This window comes from Wolffia australiana, chromosome 2 (assembly GCF_029677425.1).
Source record: "Wolffia australiana isolate 7733 chromosome 2, ASM2967742v1".
NCBI lineage: Eukaryota > Viridiplantae > Streptophyta > Magnoliopsida > Alismatales > Araceae > Wolffia > Wolffia australiana.
Genome location: NC_135836.1, coordinates 13,656,135 through 13,675,660, shown reverse-complemented (window position 1 = coordinate 13,675,660; position 19,526 = coordinate 13,656,135).

The window sequence follows — 19,526 nt, the reverse complement described above, 5'->3', positions numbered from 1 at the left end:
CGCCAACAAGTCCTCGGAGTAGTCTCGATAAAGAAACGTTGGCGACGATGACCTCCAAGAACTGCAAGTCTTCTGGAATCGTCCCGGAGTGGTCTCGACGTGGCGATTGATGACGACGCATGGAGTAGTCTCAACATGAGTGCAGGCAGCTAAGGCAATCGAAGATGGTCGAGGTAGCCGTATGTGGCCGGTCGAGGTCGTGGTTGGGCGGCCTGTGACGGTCGGCAGAGACGGAGAGCAGAGGCGACCAAGGCAGCCGAAGAGGCGGAGGGCAGCCGAGGCAGCTGAGGGTCATGTGGTGATCGACAACTATCGAAGCGGTCAGAGCGGACGTGGGCGGTTGAAGCAGGCGTAGTCGGCCGGAGGAGGCCGGAGGGACTGGAGGCCGTCGGAGGGGCTAGAGGCCGTCGGAGGGGCTGGAGGCCATCGGAGGGCCGGAGGTGGATTGGCAGACGGCGGTCGGTTGCCTGAGGGTGGTCAGGCAGGGCGCGCGTGGTTGCCTGGCGGCGATGGCAGTAGTGGCCCGCGCAGTGGCCGTGGAGGCCGTGGCGGCCGCGGCGGTCTTGGCGGCCATGGGCGACTGGGCAATCGAGGGTGACTGGGTCGCTTTGACAGGGCGGCCCGGATGGTCATTGGCCGCTGTAAGCCGTCGGAGCCGGCCGGGAGCATTGAAGGCGGCGGGGCTTCTCGAGACAGCCTAAATGGGCCGGAAATGGCCGGAGGGTAGCCAAGGTTGGCCTGATACGGCCGAGGCAGCCAGAGGCTGCCGATGAGGGTGGCCGAGGGGCTCCATAAACACCGAGGAAGCCACAGCGGCCGGAGGCGGTTGATAGCAATCCGAAGGTGATCAAGGGCCCGTGGCGACCGGAGAAGGGCCTGAGGGGAGCGACGAAGGCCAGAAGCACCAAGGTAGATGGCCGAGGAAGTCTCTTGGCCGCCAAGGTGGAAGCATTGGCGGCGCCGGCGAAGACGGTGTCGGAGCTCCGGCAAAGACGGCGGGAAATGCCCTAATGACATTTCTTGGTGGCATTTCCATAAATTTCTCAAACTTCCAAAAATCACAAACAAACTCTGTAAATACTCCTTAAAATGCCTAAACTATTCAACGGGGCTACATTTTGAAAATCCTTTTCAATTTCACCCATTTTTATTACAAGGGGCAAACTTTCTTTTATAGGGAAGAAATATGCCCAAATCAATTAGGGAAATAGAAACAAACATACAACAGAAACAACAACAAAAAAAAATAGAAAAAATATCTCCTTTGATGGCGAAGTTATCAAGCTATCCGCGTTTTTTTTCGTAGGTTTAATTAAATTTTTATTTTTTAGGATTAGTACTTTCCCCTTATTTTTCTCATGGGTCCTATATAAGGAACCCCTATGTAATAGAATAGGTAGATTTTTCCTTTTTGAGAAAACAATTTTTGGAAGAGAAGAGAGGTCAGAGAGACATTGAGAAGGCGGCGGCGCCGCTGCCGGCCCCCTCCAACCGAGCGCACGCGCACGCCCGTGCCGCCAACCTCCCAAGCGCGCCGCCGCTGCGGCGCTTATTGCGCCGCGCCGCGCCTGCGCCGTTTACGCCCGCACCGCCCGCCATCCGTGCCTCGCGCCCACGCACCGCCCCGCGCCGCCATCGCGCCACGCTGCTCGTGTCGCGCGCAGCTGCCGCCTGAGCGGTTGCCAACGCCCGCGAGTTGCCGCCACGCGCTGCCGCCCGCGACGCACTCGCCGCCGCTTTCTGCGCCGACCTGCGCCGCCGCCTCGCAGCCGACGGCGCCGCCACCTACCGTGACGATGCCTCGCGCGCCGCCGGGCGCCGCGCTCGCCGCCGCTTCTACGCCGACTTGCGCCGCCTTACTCCGTGCCGCCGCGCCCCAAGCCCCTCCACGCCGCTGCGCCCCGCGCCACCCATCCGTCCGTGGACGCCGACACCTTACCCGGCTCGAGCCACCGAGCCCAGGCCACGCTGCCGTGTGCCTTTGCTCGGCCGACACGCCCATGGGCCAATCGGCCTCTTGGGTCGGCGCCAGCCGGCCTGGCCTATCAGGCCAAGCCGCCAAAATCGTGCTCCGAGGTCCCGTAAATCCGCGCCCTGAAGCGCCGCAAACCCGCGCCCCGAGGCACCGGTTACCCTAGCCACCCATGCACGCATCTTGAGGGATGCCATGTCAGCCCTAAGCCCTTATTGGGCTGCCTTAGTAGGCCGCGGCCGCTGGCCCAGTAGGCTTACTGGGCCAGGATGCCCAGGCTCGCGGCCCAATATTGCGTGCCAGACCGCGGGTCATTCGCGCCCAGACCGCGCCCAGCCACAGCCCATTCGACTCGCCGCCGCCGCCACCTAGGCCGCCGCCACCCAGGCCACCGCCGCCCGCCGCCGCCGCTATCTCTGCTGCCGCCGCCGCCGCTACCTTTGGCTGCCGCTCGTCGCCGCCGCTCGTCACCGCCACCATTGTCGCTCGCCGCTCGCCACTCACCGCTGTTACCGCCGCCGACGGCGCCGCTGCCGACGGCGCCGCCGCCGACGGCGCTGCCGCCGACGGCGCTGCTGCCGACGGGCGCCGCCGCCGCCGATGCCACCGCTGCCGATGCCGCTGCCGCTGACGCCGCCGCCGCTGTTGCTTGACGCTGCGATCGCCGACGCTGCTGCCGCTGATGCTGCTGCCGCACGACGCTGTTGCTGATGCTGCCGCCGCCGCCGACACCGCCGATGCTCGCCGCCACCGCTTGTCGCCGCCGCCGCCGCTCGCCAATGCCTCCGCTGCCACCTTGCCCCACTGCCTCCGCCGCCGCGCTGTTGCGTCCGATTGCCCGCCGCTGCCTCTCAAGCTCACCGCATGCCGCCGCCGAGAGCACCGACACCGCTGGCGATGATCGCTGCCGCCCTATTTGCTGCCATCTTCGCTATCCGCTGGCTGAATCGCCCGCCACCGTAGTCGGGCCCACCAGCGCCGACGATTACCCGTGGAGCGCCGACCACGTGAAGATAGAGACACCCTTCGCCCCCAACGAATTGAGGATCTCGCCAAGACCTTTATCGACACCCATCAAAGCGGACGTGCCGCCCAAGATTATTGCCCTCTGAGAAGGACGAATGGATCAGCACTCTCGCCGAGGACGCCGACGACATCCGTCCTGCATCATCCTTAAGGCATGATGGTTGCATATCACTTGTGAAATGGTGTCCTCCGATCAGGTTTGAGTCATCTGATTGTCCATCATTATGGTAGCTCACTTGGCTTGCTTTTTGTTGAAGATTTGAACTTAATGAGATCAAAGGCTCATTAAGGGCTCATTAAATTCATGCAAGCTGAAAACTCTGGGCGACTCCTAGAGCTCTGAACATGGTTGGGCCTTCTTGCACCTCTTTTCCTTAGCCCAACCACATTCAGAGCTCTAGGAGTCACCCAGAGTTGCAAACGTAAATATGAAAATGTCAAAAACTCTAAAAGTGTGATTATCGAGTCATATGGGGTTAGTCAAAAAAATACTTACACATACTCAATTCCGAATTTAAGCAAGTTTCATTAGTTAAGTTATAAATGATGTTTAAATGATAAATATAAATATTAATAGTCATTAAATAGTTCACTCAAATATGTCATTTATAACCTACTATTCGATTCATCAAATTCCTGATTTGAGTGTGGAATATAGTCTAGTTCTGCGTGTCACTGCTGCTCGCTTTGTATTACCAAGATACTATGTGATTGAGATGATTTGATCAAGCTCCTGCTTCCAGTTCTCCTGCAATCTTATTGTGTGTTTTTGGCTGGAGTTTGAGCGTAGTCTAACATCAAGTGTGGCAGACCACGTCAGCACTATTGTTATATTTTTCTCATTTGATGACCAAGCTTAACTGGATACGTTCAACGATTGATCACATACTACCTTTGTATGTTGCTCTTGATTCTAAAGGCATGTATAAGGCGATGACTGCTCCGTCTAGGTTAAGTGGTATCAAAGCCATGCCATCCAGGAAAGTTACAAAAGTTGGGGAGTTGACTGTTGCTTACATTGCAGTCTGGCACGCCATATCAACCACCGGAGTCATTGAGTTATCAGACACCATCTACAACCACCAAAAAAGAAGATATAGTAATATGGGCTCAGACGTTATAGCAAGTCATGAGAGAGCGGTTTGACATGTTGGCAAACATTCTTTGACATCATCCCAACATTCAGAATACGATGAAATAGAAGACCCTCTTCCGTAAAGATCGAGTGAGGCCGTTTGCTCATTGAGACCAATCACTAGTGAGAGCTGAAGATGGTGGGAGAGACTGCTAGAGTCTCAAAGTTGACATTTTGACGTTTGATGGCGAACATGGTCCCGAAGAATACTACGATTGGAAAGACATAATGGATGCCTATTGTGGGATTGAACGGTTTGTGCTACACCATAGCGAGGAAAGGAACATCAAGTTATGCAGCGGTGATGAATAATGTGGGTGTACTGCAAATGATCACTCGATAATAACATTGACAAACATCGACAAACACTAAGTCACAGTGATGTAACTACCGACGGACACTAAGTCGGGATCAAATGGCTCATGTTATTCCACAAGGAGGACAATGGCAGTCATGCCATGCAGCAGAGATGGATAATACTGACGTAATGAAAATGATAATTGATGTGAAACGACGACGGCCGGGATCGATCGGCGCGTTTCACGTCACAGGATTATGATGCGAATGTATGGGATGTAAGTCAATGATGAGAAAATACGAATGAGCAGATAAGGACTTGACGGATAGCGACGTCGGTCGTACCGGTCAACAAGAGAGGAGTGATCCTAAGATCAAACTCCCAATGACCCGCTGGACCTACTAGACGTCTACTAAGTGAGGGGCGTCTAACAGCCCTGGAGCGTTCGGCGTCCCATTCGGATGACAGTCCGTCTACCACAAGAATCCCTACGCCCGACAAGGTGGCTAGTTCTATCCGACGGTGTTCGAGAATATCGCGGTAGCGGACGCGATAGGGGAAGACGAGACTGTCGAAGATAATAATACTGGAGTTTATGGAGGGGAGACGACTGACCTTTGTATCGCTTAGTCCAAGGCGCCCAAGTCGCTGCCGGATGCTTACTATCGGATCATGCGGGCGAGTGTCCTTGACGAGGACGAAATCGGGTGGGGATGGTGCAACAGCAGAGAGTTGAGTCCACGAGTGGCGTAGCAAGAGTCGGAGCAGAGGGCGCACAAGGCGCGCTGGCTGGCGACGGAGCAGCCGTGGGCGGGCAAGACAGCGAACCAAGCATCGTGGGAATAGTCGTGTGGGTGGGGCAGAAAACCAAGAAATCGATTATGGCGTAGAGGGTGGGAGTCAAGAAATCAAGAAAGGTGAGGGCGATGGGAGGGCGAAGGGGAGGACAAAGGGGAATCAGGGAGATATGGTGAGATCAAGAAATCAAGAAATCATGAAATCATGAAATCAAGAATTCAAGAAATCAAGAGGAAAGAAAGGTGGACGATCAAGAAAGGCAATAGGAGGCGGTTGGGAATCAAGAAATGATGGGGAAAAGGAGGGTGGGCGATCAAGAAAGGCGAGAGGAGGCGGTTGGGAATCAAGAAACGATGGGGAAAGGAGGGTGGGCGATCAAGAAAGGCAAGAAGACGTGGTTGGGCGATCAAGAAGGGCAGGGGAAGGGGAAAGGGCGATCAAGAAAGGGTAGGCGAAACGGTTGGGCGATCAAGAATTTCAAGAAAATGGAGGATGAGAATGGGTGGCGTTCAAGAATCGGCGGGAAAGATCAAGAAATGGGGTTAGATGATCAAGAAGCGAGGTGAAGGGGTGGCGCCCAAGGAAATGTGGGCGAGATGGGCTGGATGAAGGAGAAAGGGAGGTGGATGTGGTGGAAGATGGCAGGGGAATAAAAATCTGGCTGGTGTCGGGTTCTTGACGATCGGGGCAATGCTCCCTCGACGGAGCGGATTCCCAGCTTGGTTGCGGCGTCGATGACGTTCAGGAACCTCCAAGAATTCCCGGAGTGATCTCAATGGAGACTCTTCGCAGGCCTGAAGGACAGCGACTTCTCGAAAATCTTTAACCCGTGCCGGAGTTATCTCGACGGCACGCTTCAGCACGATCCTCCCAGAATGATCTCGACGGAAGAAATGTGGGCTCTACCCACGGAGTGATCTCGACGTGGGGTGGGGCTAGCCAAACCCCCTACACTAGAACTACGATAGCGGGAAGATCAATTGCAACTCAATTTTCAACAATGACTTCCAAATGTTCCTTGGGCATGCCATCCCCTTATATAGAGAGGACGGATGCCAAGAGAACGTGGGAGAGGAGGAACCGTCGCAAGACGTGGTTCGGCCTCTCCTTACAAATTCGAAATACAAATGAAAAAAGGAAATGAAAAATGAAGGACGGGGCCCAACACTGGCCCAATCCCTAAATCCAGAAATAAAAGAAAAAAAAAACAAACATAAATGAAAATGCATACTTACCCAGAGTACTTAAACCCCGGATGGCGAGCGTCGGCGCGAGGTGCTCGTCATGGTTGTTGTCATCTCGTCGCGTCATCCTCGAGATGGGTCTTTGTCTTCGTGGCGTCGTCCTTGGGATGGTCCTCCATCAACTAGCACGGTAGTCCTGGCGGGGTGGGCGGCAGTGAGGCACACCGGGGGCGGGCAACAGTGGCAGGATGAGCGTGGCGGCGCGCGCGTGTGATGCCGGTGAGGCGGAGACCGCGGATGGGGATGGCGATAGAGGGTTTCTTGCTGGTAGCCGTCGCGTCTGGAGCCCAGGGACGGCTTTCTTGAACTCGAACAAACCAAGAACGCACCAAGAAGAGGTGTTCTTGGAAGATCTTGGATCAAGGAAGAGCCTTTCTTGATCGATAACCGACCAGGAAAAATGCTCAAGAACTAAGACTTCTTGAAGGGACGTGATGAGGCGTGGGCGTGGCTCAGGGAAATCCCTGAGGCGGGGTGGGTCGATGGCGTTCTTGGATCTTCGGGCTCCTCCTGAGTGATCTCGACGTTGGGACCTTCTTGACCAAGCACTGACGACCTTCTTGAATCTTTAATCGTACCGGAGTAATCTCGACGGCACGCTTGAACACATTCCCCTCGAAATGATCTCGATGAGGGAAACGTGGGCTCTACACCACGGAGTGATCTCGACGTGGGTGAGACTAGCCAGACCTCCTACTCTACTCTCTACGATAAGGGAGACACAAGTTTGAAATTTCCTCAACAAATGACTCCAAATGTTCCTTGGGCATGCCATCCCCTTATATAGTGAGGGTGGGTGCCAAGTGAACGTGGGAGAGGACGAACTTTCGTGAGACGTGGTTCGGCCTCTCCTTACAAATTTGAAATACAAACGTAAAAAGAAAATGAAAGACGAAGGACGGGGCCCAACATTGGCCAAATCCATAAATCCCGAAATACAACCAAATGAAAACAAACGTAAGTGAAAAGACATACTTACGCGGGGTACTTAAACCCCGGGTGGCGAGCGTCGACGTGAGCTGCTCGCCTTGGCTGACGACGCCCCGGCGTGTCGCTCCAAGATGGTCCTCCATCATCCTCATGGGGTGGGAGGAGCTCGACTTTGGCGAGCAAAGCTAGCAACGGGTTCGAGTGGTGGAAGCAGGTTCGGTCGGAGTCGGCGAAGGTCATCCTAGAGATCCACGTGGCATCAGATGATGGTCGCCCCTGCCAGTGGAATAGAAAAGAGCAGCCAACTCGCTTCCCTCAGCATGAATTACCTCGTGCAGTATCGTTTCTATCGCGTCTTTCCGTACAAGGAGGGGAAATGGCGATGGAATGGGTGTGCTCTCACTTCCATTACTACTCAGGCTGAAGTGGCTGTGAGGCTCGATGATCGGTGGCGAGGGCTGGTATCGAGATAAGTCACTGACGTTAAAAGTCGAACTAATCCCCAATTCGGTGGGATGCTCACGACATAGGCGTTGTCGCTGATCTTTGGGCTATCGAAAGGCCCAGTGCTACGAGCATGGAGCTCAGAGCGACCCAAGAGAGAACCTCTCAGGCCTCAATCTGACCAGGACCGGTTCTCCCTCAGAGAACGACATGGACCGACGACCCTTATCCGCGGACGCCTTATACTGCTCATTCATGGATGCAATGCGTGAATGTATGTCATGATGCATGTTTCTAATATGCTCAGCAAATTCTAATGCATTATCTGAGATCCTATGTTTTTCATGTAATGGCATGAGGTCAATGGGTCGGCGTGGTAATTGACCATAGACTATCTTGAATGGTGCCTTGCCCGTAGTGCGATTGACTTAATAGTTGAAGGCAAACTCCGCGTGGTAGGATTTGATCCCATGCGGCTACATTGTCACCAACGATAGATCTTAGAAGGTTACCGAGGCTGAGATTAACAACTCGGTTTGGCCATCCGTCTGCGGATGGTATGCCAAAGAGAATTTAAGTTGTGTGCCCATGAGGACCCACAACGCTTTCCAGAAGTAGCTGGTAAATTTTATGTCTCGATCCGAGACGATAGTCTTGGCACTCCGTGCAACTTGACAACATGGTCCAAGAAAAGGCGTAATGCAGGAGGCGTCGAAGGTCTTCGAACACAAGATAAAATGAGCCATTTTTGAAAATCTATCTACCACGACCATGATTGAATCGTATGTCGCAGCGTCTTGGGTAACCCCAAGACAAAGTCTAGACTAACGCCTTCCCATGGTCGCCCGGGACCGGTAATGGAGTGTACAGTCCAGTGTTCTACTTAGTGAGTTTCACGCTGGAACACGTTAGGCATGGGGAAATAAATTTCCCAACATCCTCTTTAGTGAAGGCCAGTGGAACTTATCCTCAAGGGTGAGGATTGTTTTGTTGATCCCAAAGTGGCCACTTAGTCCACCAGCGTGAGTCTCGTGAATTAGAAACTCTCTCATAGATGTTCAAGACGCAAAGTCGTCTACCAAAGAAAAGGTAGCCGCTGCCTAGGTAATAGTCTTTCGATCTTGTAGGGTCGAGGCCGTGAGGGCGGCGTGGGCTTTAGAGAAGTCTAGGCACTCGGCATAATCACCTCGCATTCTCTCAAATCCAAGGATTTGGTTTGCATAATGTGAAGGACTAGTGGTCGCCAGCTCAAAGCGCCGGTGACGACATTGTCCTTCCCTTCTTATGCCGTATGACGAAGGTAAAATCTTGTAGATAGGCGATCCATCGAGCATGACGATCGCTAACCTTCTTTTGATCGTAGATGTCGAAGGGCCCCGTGATCCGAGTGTAGGACGAACTCCTTGGGGAGTAAATAATGTCGCCAATGCCGGAGGTACTGCACGAGCATAGAACTCTCGGTCGTAGTTGTCGCATTTGTCGAGTGTCGCTCAGCTTCTCGCTGAAGTACTTGATGGGTGCCCTTCTTGGCTAAGCACGCCACCAATTCCGACTCCAGAGGCGCCGCATGCGAGCTCCAAGACCTTGTTAAAGTCGAGAAGCTTGAGGACCGGGCCTCAGTCATGAGCTTCTTGAGAAGCTCAAGGCCTGATCGACGGATGAGGTCCATTTGAACTTCTCCCTTTGAGAATGTCCGTGATGGGAGCGGTGATCTCACTAAATCCTGGAATAAATCGTCTATAGAATGTGGCCAGTCCGATGAAGCTACGGACGCCGTGAATGCTCCTCAATTGGGGCCAAGAAACGATGGCCTCCACCTTGGGAGCATCAACGCAACACCATTCATGGATAAGATAAAACTGAGGAAGGAGACTCGGATGTGAAGAAGGTGCACTTCTTCGGATGCGCATAATATTTCCTGTCATAGTGAGGCGCATACTTGGTGTAGATGCTGAGCGTGCTCATCCCTAGTTCTGTTGTAAACTAGGATGTCGTGAAAATATACGATGACAAATCTACCAATATAGGGCTTAAGTACCTCATTCATCAAAGGTTGGAAGGTACTAGGGGCATTCGATAATCCAAACGGCATTACATTCCATTCAAAAAGGCCATCTTCAATTTTGAATGCCGTCTTCCACTCGTCCCCAGGCCTTATCCTGACCTGATGGTAGCCGCTCCGTAAGTCTATCTTGGAGAAGATAGACGCACCTACCATCTCATCAAATAAGTCTTGGACGCCGGGTATGGGAAAACGGTATTTCACTGTTATTTTGTTGATGGCTCGCGAGTCACAGCACATCCTCCAAGTGCCATCTTTTTTTGGGGCAAGCAGAGCGGGCACTGCGCATGGGCTAAGGCTTTCCTGATCAAACCTTTAGCTAGGAGCTCCTTAACCTGAGAATATAGCTCTTTCAGATTTAACCGGATCCATCCGGTAATGGGGAAGATTAGGAGAGTGGCTCGGGACCAAGTCTATGGCATGCTGAATATGCCGCAAAGGAGGGAGCTCACTCGAAGCTCGGCAGGAAACACATCCCCATACTCCTCGAGGAGTTGAGTGATCATGGAGAAGGAGGCTCGTGTTCACTCAATGACTCCGTCCGAGAGTGTAACAGCATAGCAAATAGGAGTCGAATTCTGGTAGAGCTCTAACTCGCGCCGGAAAATGCAGCCATTAGTGATAACGGCAGTGGGTGCAGCACGAAGGGGTACCGTCAGTGAACGGGTAGGTAGTGATGGTATTCGCACTGAGGGATACCATATGAGCCTACGCCCTCCGTGAGACGAAGGAGAAAGTGTTTGCTCGTCCGACAGTTGTACATCATGATCGCATAACCAAGGTCGCCCTAGGATGATGCTACCAATTTTCATTGGTAGTACGTCGCATAGGACCTTCTCATCATACGTGATCATCTTCAAGGGCATGCAACACTGCATCTTTACCGAATGGTTGATGTGTCTATCCATGACACATTGTATGGAGTAGGGTGGGGAATCAAAAGGAGCCCAAGGCGAGTTGCCGTATCCTCGGATATACCGTTTATGCAGCTCCCACTATCGACCATGAGCTTGTAGGTACGTCCACCAATTTTGACGTGACGTAGAAGATCGACGCGCGCTGAACGACGCCGACTGGTCGCGTGGCTAGGGCGGTACTATGAGGGGCAGGGTTGGTCCGAGTATCGCCGGAGGTGCTCCTAACTCCGCTGGTATCCAAGGTCGCGACGGGTATGTCGCGGGCGTGGAGATCGGCGTGATCTAGATGTACCTGCCGGTCATCCGCATCGCCGCCATCCGGCATTCACCGATATTCGCCCACCTCAAGATCATCTTCGGCTGCTCCTCTACCGCTGCCCATGGATGTCCATAACCATGAGTGAGGGGCACCGGTCCGTCGGTGCCCGAATCCTTTACACTTAGAACACTGAATGGGCTCACGTGGGGCATTTGGGGCTCTGGCCGTGGATATCGCTGATGAGGTAACGGGCGCCGGCGTAGGGGCCGGTGACGACGCCACTGGTGAGGCCGTGGGTCCTGGCGTGGCCGAACTGTTCTGGCTCAAAGCCGTGCGTGTCGTAGCTGATGTGGCCGACGACTGAGCGGGACGAGGGGCCGAAGAAGTGTTACTCACGACATCATTGTGACTAATCTCGTTGCTCTCAACGAGGCTATGTTTAGGTCGATCGTCGAGGGTTCTGCTCTAGTACACGAACCCCAAGTCTGGACGGTCGGTACAAAGAATGCGATCTGAATTTGTGGGCTATCCACAGATTTACATCGCATTCGGAACTCTTCGAATTCTTGAATATAATCTGATACCTTGCACTTCCCCTATTTGAAATCCATCCACTTTAGCATGAGACATGTCATGTAAAGCTTTGGGATATATTTATCCTTAAGCTTATGTGACATCTCATCCCAAGTGAATGGAGGATCTCCTCTCTGTTGTGCGGCTTCCTTCTTGTTCTTCCAAAAGATTTTTGCTTGACCTCCAAGCCGGGCCTCGGCGTAGGCGACACATAGGTCGTCATCCATGCGGTACCACTAGAAATAACTTTCCAGGTTCGACTCCCAATCTGTATAGTCTTTAGGGTTCCTAGACCCTTCAAAGATCGGTACTTCCATTCGCACGCTCTTTTGTATCATCGAGCGATGTGCCTCTCGTCGTTGCTCGTGTTCGTCGTCGGGTCGACGGGCAGGAGGGCGACGAGGTGCATCTCGGGATGGACATAGTCCGACGGTCCTCGTAGTAGGCGCCATGACAGGGTGCCAGATGGTAGTATGGTCGCTCATCAGGATAGTCGCCATGATACGGTCGCCTCGGTGGCGAGGGATGCCGTGGCGGATAAGCATCTCCCCGGTGGGGAGGATGATCGGGGTGTCTCCGTGCTGTTGATCGTCGCCGAGGTAGTGATCCCGATGGTGCGTGGTCATAGTCCGCGCATATCTCGATGGTGCTCGGGCGGTGCTGGGGCCTCTCGTATGGGTCCGTGCGGGACAGGCGCAGCCCTGTAGTGGGGTGGGTATGGGAGCTATCACCATAAGTGGCGACATCCGATCCATGTGCTACGTGGGGCAGCCATGGGCTACCCGGGCGGGAAGAGGAGTGCGGTGCGTCTCGCACCGGTATACGGTTGGGGGTGAGCACCCCATCTTCCGGGGAATCGTAACGCCGGGAATCCCTAGTCTCGGGTGGGTAGTAGTTCCTATCCGGAGGATAGGAACGTTCATCATAGTAGCGGGGTGCTGGCCTCTCCTCCCGGGGCGGGGATCTCCGTCGATCGTCGTGGTCGTGCTCCCATTTGTCAGCTCGTCGGTAGCGAGGAGGTGGGACCTCGGGGTCTCGTGGTCGGTATTCCATGACGGGAGGCTCCTGCATGGGAGCCTTGCCCGGTCGTCGGGGAAACTCACGAGCCAAGGGCTCGTCATAGGGCTCTTCTACCGGTGCCCTATGAGTAGGGACGGTAGTAGACGATCTCCGGTCTTTGGAAGCTTCAGGTGCTGTGGGCGCTGCTTCAGCTGGATGCCTCGGAACCCGAGTGGCGGGTTCCCTAGGTGGCAGGGAAGGTAAAGGCACCTCCTTGGGTTCCACCGGTTCGTTCAGCAAACGTTCACCTAGTGGTTCCTCCAGCAGAGGATCCTATGACGAGATCGTGATCACGATCGTCGTCCCGTTCAACATAGTCGGTATCCCGACACTGGGCTCGCGTACAAACCATACTATGGTCAACCATCCACAACCTAAGATGCCTAGGGGTATGCGTGTGATGGATGCGATGGTATGACGTGCACAACGAAATGTAGAATGCCTTTCGAAATATGACGTGCAAAATTCAATATAAATTGCTAGTGATATTCTACCGACCGTGTTAAGCAGAAGCTAACACGACCGTCTCTGATACCAATATGATGTAATACAATCGGCCGGGATCAATCGGCTCGTACTACGCCACAAGAATTTGGTTGAGCGGATTCGTTGAATGCAATTCAATGAATGAGAGAAAAACACCGAATGAGCAGTGGAGGTGCCGACGGATAAAAGGCGTAAATCCACACCGGCCAATGAAGAGAGAGTGATCCTAGAATCAAACTCCCGACTAGACAACTAAGTGGGGAGAGGCGTTTGACGGCCCTGGTGTGTTCAGCGTCTAAGTCGAACGACTATCCTATCAACCACAAGAAATCCTACACTCGATGAAGGTGGCTATCCTATCCGTGAGATGTAGTGAAAATAAGGCATCGGACGTGATAGCGGAAGACGAGCATGCAGAACGTAATAATACTGGTAAGATGGAGGGGAGACAAGAGGGTACCATAATGTCGTTAGTCCATGGCGTAAGAAGCTTTCCCGAGCTGGCGGCAGAGCTCGGACGGCGTCGTTGAAGGAGGCAGCTCGATCGAGGACAGATTCCAGGGACAACGGCGCCATGCGAGCAGAATAGAGGGGTGGGCTCTCAGTGCTCACGGCAAGCGACGTGAGGGCGCGCAGCACTTGCCGACAAGCAAACACGCAAATGCGCTGTGCAAGACCGGCCGAGGGCGCGCGTCGCACAGAGGCAGGCAGGCAGGCAGGCACACAGCATGCGCGACAGGCGTGAGCACGGCGCGCGCAGGCAGGCTGGCGCAGGCAGGCGGGCGCACGGGTACATGGTGGCGAGCGCGCGTGGCGAATGCACGTCGTGGCAGTTCGTGGATGTGCAGAGTGGGCACGCGCGGGCGAGCGGAGACGGAGAGGTGGCGGCGTGAGTGCGCGGGATAGCCACGGGGCGCGGGCGCGCGGCTGAGACTCTCATGCGCTGGCGGAGGCGATAAATTCCGCAGGGTGAGAATTCGGACCGTGGGCGACGCGGGCCGCAGAGAACTAGCGCGGTAGTCCTGGCAAGGTGGGCAGCAGTGAGGCACACCGGGGGCGGGCAACAGTGGCAGGATGAGCGTGGCGGCGCGCGCGCGTGACGCTGGCGGGGCAAAGACCATGGATGGGGACGGCGATAGAGGGTTTCTTGGCAGTAGCCAGCGGGTTTGGAGCCCAGGGACGGCTTTCTTGAACTCGAACAAACCAAGAACGCACCAAGAAGAGGTGTTCTTGGAAGATCTTAGATCAAGGAAGAGCCTTTCTTGATCGATAACCGACCAGGAAAAATGCTCAAGAACTGGGACTTCTTGAAGGGGCGTGATGAGGCGTGGGCGTGGCTCAGGCGAATCCCTGAGGCGGGGTGGGTCGACGGCGTTCTTGGATCTTCAGGCTCCTCCGGAGTGATCTCGACGTTGGGACCTTCTTGACCAAGCACTGACGACCTTCTTGAATCTTTAATCGTACCGGAGTAATCTCGACGGCATGCTTGAACACATTCCCCTTGAAATGATCTCGATGAGGGAAACGTGCGCTCTACACCACGGAGTGATCTCGACGTGGGTGAGGCTAGCCAGACCTCCTACTCTACTCTCTACGATAAGGGAGACACAAGTTTGAAATTTCCTCAACAAATGACTCCAAATGTTCCTTGGGCATGCCATCCCCTTATATAGTGAGGGTGGGTGCCAAGTGAACGTGGGAGAGGACGAACTTTCGCGAGACGTGGTTCGGCCTCTCCTTACAAATTTGAAATACAAAGGTAAAAAGAAAATGAAAGACGAAGGACGGGGCCCAACATTGGCCCAATCCATAAATCCCGAAATACAACCAAATGAAAACAAACGTAAGTGAAAAGACATACTTACACGAGGTACTTAAACCCCGGGTGGCGAGCGTCCACACGAGCTGCTCACCGTGGCTGACGACGCGCCGGCGTGTCGTCCCTGAGATGGTCCTCCATCAACGATGAAAACCAGAAGTGATAATTGAGCATTTCTTTCACATGATCTTTGATGACGGTGGCAGGTAGCATGAACAACATCGTTGACAATCCATGATGGCGTGCGCCATCACAAGGTCATACCAATAGAAACCTCTTTTCATTGACGTATTCCTATCTATCACTAACGTAACCTCGACGGTGGAGAAAACAATTAGAGGCACGGGAAGAAATCATATATCCTTGAGAGGGAGTTGATGAGAGAAACCTATCTCACCATACATTATTCCTATCACTAACCTAATCCTGGTGGTGAAGGCACGCACGTGATGTAAAAAAAGAAATAAGTTACCGGGTAAAAGGAGGACATGTAGTGTCCCAGATTTGTTTTGCCCTTACATTTGTTTCATTAACAATGGGGCATTGCCGAGCAGCAACGGTGCGTGCTAATGAGCGCGATGGTAGGCGCTGATGAGTGGCAGCGTTGGGCATGGCGATAGTGGGTACAACGGCAATGGTCACACCATCGAGGCTTGGCGATAGGTGCAGCAATGGGTGCATTGTCAAGGAACGCTGGTGGAGTGCGATAGTGGATGTAGTGGTGACACGCAACGGTGAGGTGTAGTGGCAGGTGCGGCGGGTGGCACAATAGCAAGGCACGGTGGCAGGCGCGGCTATAGATGGAACCACACCAACATGGCACAACAGTAGTGTGGCAGCATGGCTGCGAAAGAGCGTGTCAGTGCTACGACATTAGGGCATTGCGCCATGCTAGAATCGTAGCAGCAGTGCATGATGGCGTGACAACAGGACAAGGCGACAATGATAGGGTGTGGCGGCGCAACAACATGGGGGCGGTAGTGATGGGGGACCATCGCGACGACACCGACACGGGAGATGTTCATGGGTTGACGGCGCAGCATCACTGGACGTCATCGAGCCAGCACGCGAGGAGCCTCCGGACGTCATCGAGCCTGCACGCGAGGAACCACTATCATCATCGAGCCTGCCACCGTCACGTGTCCAGTCGACACGACGAGTCGCCGCAGCGACACGCGACCCCGAGTTCAAATACTCAGCATGAAGCGCACGCATGTCACCTTCGGAGCTGCCACTTTTCCCCTTTCGCTTTTGTTTTGTTTTGTTTCGTTTTGTATCTTATGCGTCATCGTGTAGTGAGGGGAAGAGCCCAGATGAGGACGTTTTTCCTCACATGGGCCTGACAAGCCCATTATCTTCCTATTTTTTGTTATTTCTTTGTTGTTAAAAGGGGGCCCACCTTCAACCATTATATAAGGAAGAGGTGGGCTCCCAAGACCACGCTTTCCTGAAGTTGATAGTTATTTGCATAAAAGTGGAAGAGTCACGATAGGGAGAGGAAGGAAGAAAAAGAAAGAAGAAGAAGAAGAAGAAGAAGAAGAAGAAAAGGAAGAAAAAGAAGAAGAGAAGGAGAAGGGGAAAGGAAGAAGAAAGAAGAGAAGGACTCGCCGCCCACCGTCGGCTGTCACCGTCGCCGCTCGAACGCCGCCAGTCAAGCCGCCACCGAGCCAGAATCGACGCCGACGCCGACTTCGCTGCCTGAGCCGCCTCGACGCCGCCCTGCCGGCCGAATCGCCTCCGACACTACCTACGCTGCTCGCCGTCCTCTGCCGCCGTTCATAGTTTCTCCGCTGGTCGCGCCGCCGCCTCCGCCCACCGCGCCGACCACCCTCCTCTCCACGACCTTACCTCGACCCGGCGCTTCCCAACCTCCTCTCTCCCATCCTGCGCCACTGCCCCTTGCGCTCCTCCTTCACCCCCGCCCAGTCCTTCTCCCTCCGCCGTCTTATTCTCCCGCCAACCATTCTCCTCTTTCCGCCCGTGCGACTCTCCCGCTGACCATTCTCTCTCTCAGCCCATTTGACCCTTCCGCCGACCCTTCTATCTCTCTTCGCCCCTTTGAGTCTCACCGGATCATCCTCCTCCCCGCTGACCCCCCCTTCTACCCACACTCTTGCCACGACCCTGTGCTCCACCTACCATTCCCCACCATACTCACACTTCGTTGACCCTCAGATTCGCACCACCCCACACCAATCCCTTTCTCACTCAGTCCCGCTTCTTCCCCGCATTCTCTCTACCTTTCCCAGTTGTCGGCTGCTCGCCTTCCCATCCTCACCGATCGCGCCAACCCGAGGTCGCCATGTCCGTGCTACTACTCTGCCCTCACGCTGCCTCGACGCCGCCGTCACGCGACAGCGCCTCTTGGCAGCGCTCTCGAATCACACCGCGTGACCAGTCTGATCCACCTTGCACTAGACACGCCCGGCTGTTCACTCTCCTCTCGCCCTTCATCCCGGCGCCGCTCAGTAGTGCGAGCCTCTACTCTGACTGCGACTCCGACCGCTCCGACTCTGTGCACCTCTACAGATCTCCAAGTATGACAATCTGTCGCCAGCGCAACGACGGTACCTTCACCCGCTCTCCTTTTGTCCTTTACGTTCTTCAGATACTGCATTGCCTCCTCTACGCCGGGTTAGATATGTGAGCGTGAGACAGGTTGAGACAATGACGATATCCTTGAGGGTCTTTACCCGTCTGGTACGAGTCGGTAACACCCGACGCGTGTGAGCACATCAGCGGGAATTCCCCGTTCGGTGACGTACTCGCCCTCGACCCTCTCGGACGAGGCTCAGGAGGCCCGTCGGGCTTCACTCAGGCGACCGTCATTTCCTGGAACAACAATTCATTGCTTGTCGGCGCATGCACGTAACACAGTAAGACTTTCATTCATTTACTTTGTCATTATCTTCTGTCCACCTGCATTCATCGGACGACGTCCATCGTCGTAGTCCGATTAGTAGTATTAAGACACCAAGCCCATACCCTCGGTGACGACCGGACGACTGATGACTCTCAAATATGTCATCAAATAATCAATTTCTCAAGCTTAAATTCATCACAATTATCTTGTGAATTCATGCTAAGTTCATGCATATATATATTGTTTTATGAAATTACTAACCCCACTTGATTCTTTGAATCAAGTGGAATATATTTAACATTTTATGGCTAGTGAACATTCAGAAACAGGTTAAGAAGATCAAGGAAGAGAGGAGGATCGAGAGAAGTGGGCAAAAATTCGAAGTGGCAAAAATCACGAAAATGCCCCTGGGCATGACTTAAGAGAAACCTTATAAATACTCTCTTGAGAGAGGAGGCCAGGTTGTTCAGAATTTTCTCTAAGGAAACTTGGGCTTGGAGAAGAGGATTTTGCACCCTCCAGGAGCTGATGAGCTTTTGGAGTTGGAGAGGAAGAACAGACTGAAGATAGCTTGGATTGAAGAACCACGCCTCGCCGCAAGGACGTGACACCCGACGTGGGGAAATCTCAAGCTTCAGCCCTATAATCCCTCTCTTCTCAGACAATTTTGGTTGGGTTGGAAGAGTCACAAGATCTTCCAATGTTTTCCAACTGAGGATTGTTTCGTTTTAGATTTGATTTCAGTTTAAACTTTGTTCCTTTTTTTGTTCAAATCGTTTTCCCAAATCTTCCAAAAGAACAGAACTCTTTCGGTTTTTTACAAGCAGCGTGCAGCAGCGCAGCAAACAGCCGCCAGCGCCGCCGGTGCAGCAAAGCCGCGCCTCAGCCGTGCACAACTGCATGCAGCACGCAGCCGCGTGAACCCGCATGCACCCGCGTGCAACTGTACGCAGCACACAGCACGCAGCAGCCGTACAGCGCAGCGCGCGCAGCAGCAGCACGCAGTAGCACACAGGCGCACAGCCGCGACGTAGCGCAGGCGCGCAGCACGCAGCAGCGCAAGACAGCACGCAGCGCGCAAGAAGACGCAGCGCATCGCACAGCCGCACGCAGCACGCAACCGCGCGCAGCACGCAGCCGCGCGCAGCACGCAGTTGCGTGCAGGCATTCCGTGCATAGGCAGCCGCCGCTCGCTGCATAGTCAGCGCGCAGGAGGCCGCCAAGCACGCAACACCTTGCGCGCAGGTTATCCCTGCACGCAAGGTGTTCGATCCTTTGCCCCAAAGGGCAAAGGATTTGTCTACAGAGAAATTCTCTGTAGACGGCTTGATTAAGTTGCACTTTAACGTAATTAAGATAAGATAAGAGAGATTTTCTTTGCTGAATTAAAAATTAAAGAACGGTTCTGTGAGTTTCCCTGAAGATTATTTAGCAGGATTAAATACTTCTGTAGAGTGGAAAAGTAACATATCTATTGACTGAAAAGGAATTTCCTACTGTTTTCTTTTGCTCCCTGTGGATCGACCCTCACTCGCCCTAACTTGTGAGGTTTATAAATTCGTTGAATAAGCTTAATCCTCACACATGTTACTGATAAATAATCAGTAAAAAAAACACAGTAAAATTGAGCCTATCAACTGG